Source organism: Acanthopagrus latus, chromosome 17 (genome assembly GCF_904848185.1).
Source record: "Acanthopagrus latus isolate v.2019 chromosome 17, fAcaLat1.1, whole genome shotgun sequence".
In the NCBI taxonomy this organism is placed as follows: domain Eukaryota; kingdom Metazoa; phylum Chordata; class Actinopteri; order Spariformes; family Sparidae; genus Acanthopagrus; species Acanthopagrus latus.
In genome coordinates, this window is record NC_051055.1 from 24,438,460 (window position 1) to 24,451,443 (window position 12,984).

At 40.9% G+C, this 12,984-nt stretch overlaps 1 protein-coding gene across 3 annotated transcripts in view; it reads left to right on the forward strand.

Moving 5' to 3' along the window:
- The window catches only part of LOC119005971 (protein argonaute-3), a 37,888-nt gene that overhangs the window by 1,628 nt on the left and 23,276 nt on the right, over positions 1 to 12,984 (forward strand). The window contains exon 2 of one of the 3 annotated variants that reach the window (XM_037074194.1): positions 2,058 to 2,278. The exons of the other annotated variants lie outside the window; for them this stretch is intronic. The gene's annotated coding sequence lies outside the window, so the exon portion shown is untranslated. The remainder of the gene's footprint in view (positions 1 to 2,057; positions 2,279 to 12,984) is intronic. 3 annotated transcript variants of the gene reach the window in all.

Here is a 12,984-nt window from a genome sequence, read left to right on the forward strand (position 1 = left end):
TACATGAGAAGAACAATGACACTCTCATATCTGTCACTATAGTGATAGAGAAGACATTCAAAACACAGAATCAGACATTTACAGTATTAATGAGATAATGGTACGAACTCATAAATATTTATTTTCTCTGGGACTGAATAAACAAGTCAGAGGAAAATAAGGTCCCCAGAATGCTGTTTGAAGCTAGAAAAGGTGGCAGGGTCCGCCACATATAAACATGTTTAAACAGCATGAGACTGTGTTGTCCATTTTAAGGTCAGTTTGTTTATTCAGTTTACTCAGTCATGAAAACTAAGAGAGTTTGTTTTTATTTAGTTTGTTATGGCATAACAAAGCAGTCAGTGAAGATTTTCCTCCTCCTGGTTATCATCCCCCCCCAACTCCATAATGCACATTTTTAATATAAAGAAACAAAAACTCTTAAAAAAAAAGTAGTCAGAACAGAAAATGAGTTGGAAATACAACAGAGGAGATTTGGACCTGAAATCTCAGTTTTAACACAAATGTGACCAATAATTTGAGAACTGTGACCTGTAAAATCCTCGCTGACATATTTGTTTATCCAACTACACAACACCCTAAGTATAAAAAAGTTAGGAAAAAAACAACAACAACACTGAAAGCCTTGTTACTGATCTACACCAGTGACCTCATGTAACCTTTTCACAACGCTGTCCAGTCAACCTCGGCCAACAAAACTGCTTCTCTCTTGGTTATAGTGGCAGTTAAACAGTCCAGACCACCCGGCTTTGTCTCAGCTGTAACGGAAGCTATCCACTTATGTGACCATAAACTGAATGCCAGGTACTCTTGATCAGCCAGCGACACTTGATACAGCGGTTGGTTCTTAACCCCCCTCCCCCTCAAGAGGAGATCCCTCTCTGCTGCCTGCTGTCTCATTAGACTCTCTGCTACTCTCAGATGGGTTACTTCCCAACGTCTGTATCATAAGGGAACACAAGGTATTTTCCCAGCGACCCAGTGTACCAAACAGACTCATGCAGCTATGTGTTGCAGTTAGAGCAGATGTGTGAATTTAGATTGCAGTGTCCTCTGAATGGAATTCGGTGTGTTCCCACAGGCAAAATGCAGTTTTTGATCAAAAGGAAGCACCAGATTTGGTCTTCCAAATTGGAAAAAGCTGTTTTATTAAACTCTTAATGTTGACTCAGCCTTGTTGGCTTACTCCCCAACAGTCTGGCTGCAACTGTGCATCAATATTATGCGATTAGGTTCAACCAGATATAATAATTTTACTCTTATAGCTACACAGGACTCCTGACTTCGTTTTTACACTGGTTGCATTCAAACTTTTTAATTCAGGTGCACCAGCGTGTAATTCATTACACATTTAAATTCGATTTCTTGTCACATTATGTAAATGATTGTAAATTGGTATAAAGGTGCAGATAAATGTTTTCCTCATTTTAACCATGGCACATGCAACAACATGATGATCTGTTGGGTTTTTAAAAAAAACAAAAAACTTTTGATGTTTAAAGAGCCTGATGTACTCAAATAATCAACATCAATTTCACCTCATGTTGTTGGGGAATCATTAAAAAAAAGTATTCATTCATGTCAAAGCTAACTCCATCGTTATACAGCCTATGTCTCGTGTATGAAATGTCTGTATCCTTTTTACACTATGGTAATCTCGTCATGGGTATCCGTTCCGTCCCACGTCCGGCGCTGTCTCACTCCCTCTTCTTCTGAGTAGCTCGAGTGGTTTGCTTCCACCACTCAACACTCAAGCTCCTTAATCAGCATTGACCATGAGAAACAGACCTTGGGACTCACTATGAGTGTATTGGTGTTAGCTTGCAGCACAATCTTCCATAGCCAGCTGAGAGCACATCAAATGCAATTTTCATGCAGAATATACCTCTGGCCAGCCTTCCATTGAGTGTTGATGCTTTCTCAGTGAAAGATATTAAATCATTAATATAGTCAGTCAGTGGCAGGTTCTGTCTATATTTCTGTGTCATGGCCATGTAGGTCACTGCAGGGACTTGATATTTTGTTTGTTCATGATCACATATTCCTAATCAATACAGGCCAACCAACTGAATCCAAAGCTGGAGTGAATGATTAGAAGGGACCAACAGTGCAGGGAGCAGGCGTAGGAATAGACTCACACTTCTCCCTGGTAGTAGTCGAAGCAGCAGCATGTGGCATGGAAACCAGGGCTCTGGAGAGCTTAGCACCAGGCATAAAACGAGTGCAAGGCTTTTGAGCCCTAGGCAAATCAAATCCACTTTGATGTGCTAACCCTGAGGTATGCCCACAAACTGCCCATCACTTGAGGGTGTGAAGGTACAAAGTTGCAAAGCTCGAACTAGTCAGAAATGTCAAATACATTGACTTAACCTTGTTAACGTTACCTCAAGGTAAAACATAACCTTGAATGGAGAAGTAGATATTTTCTTACACATCATTTTTAAATTATCCTGAGTGTATTTATTGATAAGTCATGCTTGTTTCAGTAGCAGGCCAGCCTTTAAAGAACATTTTGCGGAATACAGTTATTTACTTTCTTGCTGTGAGTTTGCTGATAAGGTCTGTCTTTCAATATTAAGCTTCGGCCAGTTAGCTTAGCATAAAGATTTGAAACAAGGTTTGTCTCCGTCTATCTAAAGATCACTGTTTAATGGGGGGTTGTGTGGTGGACTTTTGTTTAGATGGGCATGATAACTTCTCGGTGTAGCTGGTTATCTGGTGATCTCTAACCCTACCCTCATAATGATGACAAACAAGATATATTGTGTTTTATTAGTAAGCTTCGGATAGGTTAGCAGGCATATGTTGATAATTCTGGGTAGAGTGAGACCAACACAATCCCCCTGTTTCCAGTCTGCTGATGTGCAGTGTTGTGAAAAAGAATTTCCTCCCCAGGGACAATTAATTCTGACTAACAAACCAACTAACTTTAAGCTAAGCCAAGCTAAGATGGGCTAAACTAAGCTCACCATCTGCTGGCTGAATTTTCCTATTTATCTTAGAACCATGAGACTGGTGTCAATCCTCTCATCTAACTCTTGGCAAGAAAGCAAAGTGCCAAAATGTTGAACATTTCTTTAGTTTAATGGCCATATCACGGTGCCAGTGGTGCACACTAAGGCTCCAACTAATGATACTTTGATTATCGATTCATCTGCATATTATTTTGAATGATTAATTAATCATTTGTCCAAACAAAGGTCAAAAGATTCTTCATTTAATGTCACAAATGACAAAGAAATGCATCAAAACTGTTTATTTAAGATGCTGGAACCAGGAAGTGTTCAAAATGTTTGCTTAATTGTCTTTTGAGTGATTAAGCGATTATTCAACTTATGGTTTCAGCTCTGTACACATAAACGCACATTACATATTAAGGGATGCAGTTTCCTGGAAGACAATGAGAACAGCATGGGGTCCTCCCCTACCCTCCACCTGTCACACTACGCTGTGTAACCAGGTGGGATTTGAGTTGGCAGGGGAAGACTCATCTTGTGTGAAAGGCAGCAGTAAAAAAAAAAAAAAACACCTATGTGTGATGACAAGTTTCATCGGGGGTCTCTTTGGGCTTTTTTTTTTTTTTGAGAACATCAGAAATGAGCTTACTTCCTGTGGCTTGTCCTGTTGACGTCTTTCTCACGTTCATCAGCCAGTGTCTCTCTTTCATACCCCCTTTTTTCTCACACTCCCGAGTTTCCCGCTCTTTTTTGATTCACAGACAACACCCAACCCCCTGTCCTTGGTTACTGCCTCTATTTCCCTCTCTGTGCCTCAGTGGGAAACTCTGCCTTCCCTGTCAGTCACCTTGTAGGTTGGTCCTCTGTGGATTTTGTGCAGACAGTGGGGTCGGCTTTGAGGGGAAGGCTTAGTACTTGATTTGCAGTCGCTCCCCATAGTACTCAGTTCATTCAAGAAACCGGCTGACAATAGCCAACCCCCATCTGCAACTCCAGCCACCCATAAGGCTAACCATTGGCATAGTGTTGCAGGTTTCTATGGAGAATGCAGTTTGCCGTTGCTCTTTGGGCCCATTGTATTCAGGAGATTTACCCAATTGCCTTAATTTTACTGAGGAGGCAAAAAAAAACCATTCTCTTGAGTTTTCATGTGGGATACTTTATTCCATGCTATGAAATAAATCTAACCAGTCTTTGGCAATAATATTTGATCAATCAAAAAACTAGAATCTACAGGGAGCTGCTGTTATAATCCTCGAGTCTCAGTGTGTGATCATTGTAGGTATTCAGCTTCTTTTTTATGAGCAGTTAATTAATGCTGTCAATGATATTCACTATTGTAAGTTGAACAACAAAGTCAGTGTTATATATATATTTCTGAATAATTAGAGCATCCCTGTCTCCAGGCTTTATTTGGAACGTAGCAGGTTGTCATTTATGACTGTCCTTATTTCTTTTGATGTTGAACCTGCATGTTTACTTGTTGTATTATCACAAAATGGGACTTTTGCTGTGACAGTATTTTCAGATATCTTGATTAATCATGCTTCATTTCATCCTTTTTAAGTTTTGATATACATTTCGGTGCCAAAATTTAGCCTGGGCAGGTGCTGCTTGATGTAAAATCTCTACTGATGTATCACCATTCCTGTTTTTTTTTTTTTTTTTCTGATTTCTGACCTACATTTACCTGCTCCTTAAATAGGATGAGAAAGTGTTGTTACAGCTCAGCGCGTCAGTGAAGTTTTTATCCAGCACATTTGCTGTCTTGAAGCACAGTCTGTATTGTGAACCCTGACGCCCTGTTCCTCATGTTTGCTAGGAAGTCTTGATCATGTGTTGCTGGAGTGGACTGAAAGAAAAACCGCTGGCTGACACATGCTGCTGTCAGAGTCTGGGGTAGACGGCAAACTCCTGCGAGTGGGCTGGTTCGACAGAGTGGAAAGTCGAGGGATGGAGTGTGTGTGTGTTTGTGTGTGGAGGAGGAGGAAGGCTGGAGGTTGTGATGTGTCACAGAGATTAGAAGCTGGAGCAGCCAGACCACACTCCTTTTCTACCTCCGCCTCCTCCTCCTTCTGCTTCTCCCCTTCCTGAGATCTGTTTTTTGGGGAACTGCGAGGGGCTCATTGTAGGGGGGAGGTTATGGACAGGAAGAGAGGGAATTGGAAGGGGAAGTCGGCGCATTTTGTTTTGGGGGCTCACAGGAGAACAGAAGTTTGTCTGTTTATTAGTGGCAGAGGATGATTGCAAATATCTCTTATTTTTCCAAAGAGTCTTGAAATGAGGAGCGTTAAGATGGTTAAATAGCTGCTGCATTTCAGTTATTCTCCCACATATGAATTAAAGTTAGAATTTGTTGTGGTTTGATTAAAATATTTCTCAGCTGATTGTAATTAAAAATGACGCCCTGATTTTTCGTGTTTAGTTTTAACAGTGACAAACGAAAACCAGAGGGAAAGTCTCCGTTTTATCCATCTCCCAATACATTATTCAGACATTGTAATTGGCTGTCTCTTTGCCAAACATCAAGTGCACTTTACCGCTCAATGAGCTCACTACTTGATATTGTCAATACCATGAAAAAGAAGCTTCTTCAATGCTTCTGTGAAGTTTAAAGTCTGCTCAGTCTGTCTCTGGCTTTTGTTCCTGGCCTCTATTCAGGTTGTAGAGGCTTTTGTGTATGTCTGTAATGAACAAAACCCAACGTGTCATAGTTAACTTGGATAGATGAGCTGAAAAATTTTAAAAATCAAACTATTTAGGGACAATTCAATTTTTAATGTGGGATATAGTCCAAATGAAGTTTTAAGCACACAGGGACTAGGACGGTTGAATTAATTGCCATTTAATCAGTTTGAGTAATTTTTTTTAAGGGAAAAAAAAAGAAATCTAGTCACTGAATATCTTTGGGCTTTGGACAAAACAACTCATTTCGATGTCATTGCAGGCTTTAAGAAACAGTGACATTTTTTCACATTTTTGGGACGTTTTATAAATAACTAATCGATCTAACGAAGAAATTATTGGCAAATTAATTGTCAATAAAGGTAATCATAATTTGCAGCACTGATATTGCCTTGGAAAGACGTTTATACAAAACAAACACTTGCGAGAAAGATATGTGATGGAGACTTTTTTTTTTTATAGTTTAACAATAAACTTTGTCTAAAATGACATCAGCGCACTGAAACCGTTACAGTTAGTTGAAAAATTAAAATATATCACAACCCTCTTTTTCTCCATAAGAATCTATAAAAACAAGAGTTTTAACATATGCCTCTGACGATATATCTGTTGTCAGCCAATATTGGCCAATAATAACGGACAAATGAGCCTCTGCAAATAAATCTCTACATAATTAATTCATGAATAAATAAATTCCTCATTTCCACTTTTTCAAGTAAGGTATTTTGGTTAAGATGTTGACATGACAGTTGCAGTAATCTGAGGATCACCTTGTTTTGGTACTTATTAGTTTATTAGAGTGCATGTAAACTCTGAGTGACAGAGCAGCCATCCTGCCCAAGTCAACATTAAAAGTCAACAACTCCTGGCCCCCGTCCACTGTTCCACTCGGGCCTGACTAGCAGGACTTGAGGACAGAAGGTTCCATTTAACCAGCTGAGCAGAATCTGCTGGTTGGTCTGACAGAGTGAGTACTGAGTGTCTTGAGTGAATATACGTGTGTGTGTGTGTGTGTGTGTGTGTGTGTGTATCCATCCACCAGCTACCTGTGTCAGTAAGACTGTTCGGCCTTCTATGATGCCACTGAGTCATAACTGGCTTCTCACTACAGTCGATTCCTCACCACGTCCAGATCCCTCCACCAGCTCCAGTCCTGCTCGCTCAAAATATTTCTGTCACGTTCTTTACTTCGCTCTCTTCATTCTCACACATGCGCTCAATCATGGTGCCTCAGGTTCGCCCGGAGGGGGGATTTCAGCTTGTTTGTGTGTTGTTGTGACTGACCAGGCCCTCGTCAGCCTGATGGCGTGCGGCTGCCTGCTGTTATTTATCCGTGGCAGAGAGTGGCATCGACTCCCATGGGTGCAGATGCAGCACTCTCGAGGTTGATGAGACAGTTAGGAGGAGTCCGACTGTGTGTGACGTGCATCAGTCCTTCCTTGCCAGCTATCAGTCTTTCTGTGCGTGTGTGTTTCTAGGTTCTGCCTGCTGTGACTGACGCCATTGTGCCTCGCCACTGAGCACTCGCCCTGTTCCCACAGCTCAGGCCTCTCAGGATTAGAAACACAACAGCTGTATTGTGTGTGCGTGTGTGTGTGTTGCTGTGTGGGCCTGTATATGTGTGGACATGTGCACTCGTTAGCAACGTGTACGTTTGCAGCGATGTGGCTGAGGGGGTTAACAGGGACTGTATGTCAGCCGAGCTTCTCAGTATCCAGTTATTCTGGCCCGCAGCCGGCTGTGTACAGTGTGAGTGTGTTGTGTTGGAAAGCAGCAGAGTGGAACGAGTTCACATTTCCTCAGATGCTTCTGAAAAATATTCATGCGCTAAGGAAGACATCACAGTTATTGGTGTTATTTAGTACTTATTTGATCTATTTATTCCAAGTGCACTGTTGCAGTGATGCCTCACTGGCTGAACGATATTGCTCAGCTTTGGTTGGAATTAATTGACTAAATTCAACCCTTGTGCTCGCCTCCAAGACTGCCAGTGTAACTTATTTAATTATACTTGCTGCGCATACCACAGATTTGCATGTGAATTATTAAGGGGTGCTTCAAAGCTTCTTTCATAAAGTTGACATTTCATTTCTAAGTCAACATTTTAATTCTGTACAACTTTTTTTGTTGCAGAGTCGCAGATAAAGGTTAGGCTAAAATGTTGTGCTTCAGTCCAAATTTTTCATGGCTTTTAACCTTTTTAAAAACATAATTTTCGTTATGGTAAAAAAAACAAAACTATTTGCTCTCCCTCGCATGCAAATGAAAGTGCATACCTGTATTAACAAGGTGGTCTGACAGCAGTCTTGCAGCATAGATATACATTTATAAAACCACAGTAGCTGGAAATTTGTTATGGCCTTCACACTATAATAGCAAATTACTTAAATCACTACTAGAGCTGCAACAGTTTGTTATTTAAGCGATTGGTAGTTCAAAGAAAGTTAATAGGAAACCATCTTGAGTATTAATTCATCATTTTGGGCATCTCTCAAGCAAAAATGTCAAACATTAGCTGATTGCAGCTTCTTAAATGGAGGGATTTCCTGTTTTTCAGTGTCATTTATAATATTAGAGAAAGAGTCTTTTGGTTTTGGACTGTTCGTTGGATGAAGGAAGCAATCTGAAGAAGTAATTTTTGGTAGCGGAAAATAGTGATTTCTCACATGTTTTTGTGACTAAACGATGTATCTTTGAAACTGTGAAAGTACTTGGAAGATTATTCAATAATGAGAAACAGTTAGTTACAGCTCTAGTCTCTACAAAAATCATATTCTGTAACTGAACTTGCTCGGCCCTCAGTGCTCTTTTTTTTTAATCTGACGAATCACTTCATTCAAAGTAAGGTTTTCTTTTTTAAGGGCAATGATGGCATAAAATAAGACCTCAGATATTCAAAGCTTTCAAGGAAATCTGTATAAACTTAAAGTGAAAAAAAAATAAAAACATTACCTTTAGTGCAGCCCTTGAATTAGCTCAGTCTGTTTGGACTTGACAACTGAGGAATCTGAGGAAAGAGAATAAGACTTTTTATTTATTCTTAAATGCACAGTTATACCAGAGCTGCATGTGGATCAAATTGATTAAATTCAGAAAATGCTGATAAGAAATGATAATATTTACCGGACTGTGCTTCAGCAGCACCATAAAGGCATGTCCAGCCTTTATTACTACGTTATACATGTCTTGGAGATTTGCTCAAACTGTAAAAGGCGCCAAAGCCAGCAGACTTGTGTTAAAACTGATCCGCCAACAAGAAGTGGAGGAATATGTCCAAAAGCAGGGTTGCCAGCTTAACCACACAAGCGACACACACAAAATCAGAAAACTGAAGCTGTGTATTCAGCAAAAAATTGGCAAAAATATGTGGAGCATATTGGGCATGCTGCTGGACAGGGGGAAAGTGGATTATGTTGTAGGAGTAGTTTGAGAAGTTTCTACGAATGTTTTGTTGCTGTAACGCTGCCATGAAACCATGTTACTATTGGAATACAGTGTATGTGACATAAATTCAAACTGACGACAGAAGCTGTCCTATGAAAGAGAAAAATACAAACGAGCCACCCCTCAAGCCTGAAGGGTTTAAGGATATGAAGGCACAAGAAACAAACAATTCTTCTAGACATTAAATGAGGAAAATGGCTTTAATGCAAGTTAACATGAATCACTTCACACGTGATTGTGCATCCCTCATATTAAGTGATTGTCCTTGATAAATGCACACCCCATACTGCTTTTAGGCTTGAGTTCTATATTTAGTAATAGTTCATTTTTCAGTTGCTGTGAATGAAAGAAATTGCTGTTGCTGTTGCTTATCTTCATAACAGCAGCTTGTGTAATGATAAGCCAGCACCAGACTTGGGTCATAGAATGAATGACTTACTGCACAATAAATGGTAACAAGGACGCTTAAGCTACTCGTTCAGCTGGAGTCAATAAGCCCAAACCTCAAGTGGCAATTTCCATCAACAGTGTGACTCGGGATTGTCGCACGTTCACAAAAACACACTAATGGAGTTGATTTTAATCACGGTCGAGGAGGGTTTGCCCTCCTCAGTCGTTTTTCACCGTCTGAATGTACAGGCTGAGGAAATGAGAATCATACACGATAGACAAGGGGGGGGGGATTACATCTGCTGTCTTCTGTTTGGTAAAGCATGTCCTTCCTGTAATTATCTGAAAGTGCGCGCACACACACACACACACACTCTCAGTGCGACATATTTCAACAAGTGGAGGTTTCCATGAACCCTCGCACTCACTGTACACGGATCCGATAAGCCTTTTGATGTGTCTGTGCAGATTTGTGGTTGAGTTTTCACTATTTGTCATAGTCAAATAAAACACGTCACCTTCCAACAGCAGAGTTCATTGCATCCCTGACGCGTTCTTCATTAGTATTCTGCATTTAGTCTTGAGGATTTGGGTGTTCCTGTAAACTCATGCAAGCATCTTCATGTGTTAGAGGTTGTGCAGCTTCCCAAACACACCCACCAACAACCAGACAGTTGGCAACTATCAGACAGACCTGCCTAAATGTGCTAAAGCTTGAGACTGAAGTACTCTGCTTTCCCCGTAACAGTTAAACCTCACTCTCTGACCCCCTTGTGCCTTTGGACAAACACGATTGTTATGTCTGATTTTGGAGCAAACAGTTTCCAAGAAGTGCAGATAACAGGGAGGTGTCCGATGTGTTGCCAAATTATCAGGATCGGGTTGGCTGTTCAGAAAATCCTTCAAAAACACATGGCTGGTTGATTTTCAACTTCACAGCATGTTGCCTGCCATGCGCGCGATGTTGTAAGGTCCCATCTGTGTTCACAGCGAGCAGTCATCACCACAGACAAATGCCGAAGCCAAAATGATTTTTCTTTAGCTGCAGGCTGCTCTGATGGTCGTTATACTATATACTGGTTTAATTAATAAAAACTAACTGTACTGCATGCAAGAAGAAATCCTCAAAAACATTTTTCCCCCCCACACAAAAGTTTTTTTTTTGTTTGTTTTTTTTCCGCAAGCAAAGTCAAGTTTTAGACTATTTTAACCTTTTCACATTTCTGGCACATCCCATGGAGAGACGTTTGCCCTTGAAGAAATATCAAAGTTTCTTTGCACGCAGAGAGAACCTAAATAAGCCACCGTCTCAATGTCTCAAAGCTTTTCTGCAAGCGACAGAATCACCCAGAGGTCTGTCATAATCGCAGGAAGCCAAAGAATGCAGAGGCAGGCCAGCCAAATATCATGGCGATGGGGCCAATGTTTTGATGAGTCCCACACAAGTTGTTTGTTTTGATGCCCGTTTGCATCTTGTCAGATTGCCACCAGCCAAACACAAATCAGGACAGCGGGTGGTGGGTTAGTGTGTGTGAGCAGGCACTCTTGGCCGCGGAAATTGCGCTGTGTCAGGAATAATTTGTTGGTGCGACTTAAGAATTTATAGCAGTTTGTCAGTGTGCGTGTGTGCGCCCGCTTTTGAAAAGAACCAGAGTGTGTGTGGTCCTGTATTTATGCGAAATGCCAAAAGTATTTACTCTTTGTATAATATGGGAAATATAAACCCATTCTATCAGGATGTCTGCGCAAAAACGACACCACAAATTACTGTATGTCTTGTGTGTGGGTTTCATACTGAAACCAAACCAACTGGCTGCATGTGTTTGCGTGTGCGCAAGTGGGTGTAACACAAGAACTTAAGTGTGTGTGATATGTTTCTTTTGTTTGCGTAAAGTTTTATTTTTTCCCCTCCCTGTGACACCCTGTCATTCTTACCATACTTCATCCACTACTGAATTGAGAAGCTTGGACTCAAGGATGCTTCGCTGTGTGTTCCTCTGTCCGCGGTGGCTCTGTGACTCATGCTGAATGGGAGCCAGTTGCCAGAGGCAGATGAAAGCCGGAAAACACCAACCCTGCCCACTCTCTAATCCTGCCACTCCCTGCTAACCTCCTCTTACTTGCCAGGACCATCACAGGACAGAAAAAAAAGTTCTCTGGATAAGGGAAACCCTGATTTCAAAAGCAATCCAGGCCCTCCAAAAAAGAAAATATCAGAAGACGAGGAAGAAGATATTAAAAAGCCTTTATTGTTTGGGCTAAATCATTAAAAGGGCAGTAATTAAAACATGTTTTGACCATCAGGGCTTCATAAGGAGAATCCTCTTGAAGTTTGTATCAAGGGCTTCTTCAGTGAATTCTCTCTGGAAATTGTCTGAATGAGAGCATTTTTCAATCTGTGCTAGACAAGCTTGTTTCTGTAGCCTTAATAAAGATTTACCAGAATATCTGTCTTCACTCTTTTTCTCACTTACCTCACAAGTTCCACTGAGGGCCCCCGAGGGAATTACCATAACAAAAGTTTGTGTGCGCATAGATTTGTGCGAGAGGGACAGCCGTGGCACGGATTCCAGACTTTCCTCTCGTTTTCATCATTTGATCCCAGCGGGGCTATTTCAAACACGAGGCCCTCAACCTCTCCGTCATCTCGCTCCGTTAGCCTCCATCTACAGCCCACCAGAGGAGAAACAGAAAATGAGAGCGGGGCAGAAGGTGCATACTTCCAAAGACTGACTGTAAACAAACATGTTGTCTGCCATTACCTCACAGAAGGTTTCTGTTCTGGTGTTGGGAGGTTTTTTTTATGAACTTCCCCTCAACAGGGCCCTCAACTCCAACTTCACCCACACATGTGCACCTATGAGTCAAATTGGCGATGAATCACACTCAGCTATGACTCTCGTTTATCAGTGACACATTTGGGACAGTTTTTTTTTTTTTTTGGTAGCGAGTGCTGTTGAGACACAATGAGACAGTTGAATAAAAGCAAAAAACACCATGGGCTGGAGGGGGATAAACATAGTAACACTTGCCAGACAAATGACTGAGTCTCATCTGAGTTTTCATGTAAAAACAAAAGTAAAACTATGGATGGCATCATAATTGTAATTGAAACATCGCATTGGCACAGGGAATCCATTTGTATTGTCATGTGTGATGTGGAGGGCAAGCCTCAGCAGAGCCAAAAACATCCCTGACACGAGTTGTGGCACATTAAGTTGAGCAGAACAGAACTCGCTGTTTCTGGATCAAAGTGACTCATGTCTGAGACATCTCATGGTCTTTTTGTGTGTGAGCATGTGCAGTACGCTGCTTTTTCAGGAAAAAAAGTGGACACAGTAAGTAGATTGCCAGATACATGCTCACACACAATGTTGTCCTGTATGGGTCAATTCGAAGAGCATTTAACACATTTAGCAAGTTATTTTGTTAAGAGCTGGTGATATTTAATTAATTTTGAGCTGTTGAATTAATTATGATTTCATTTTTAAGAAAAAAACATTTTTTT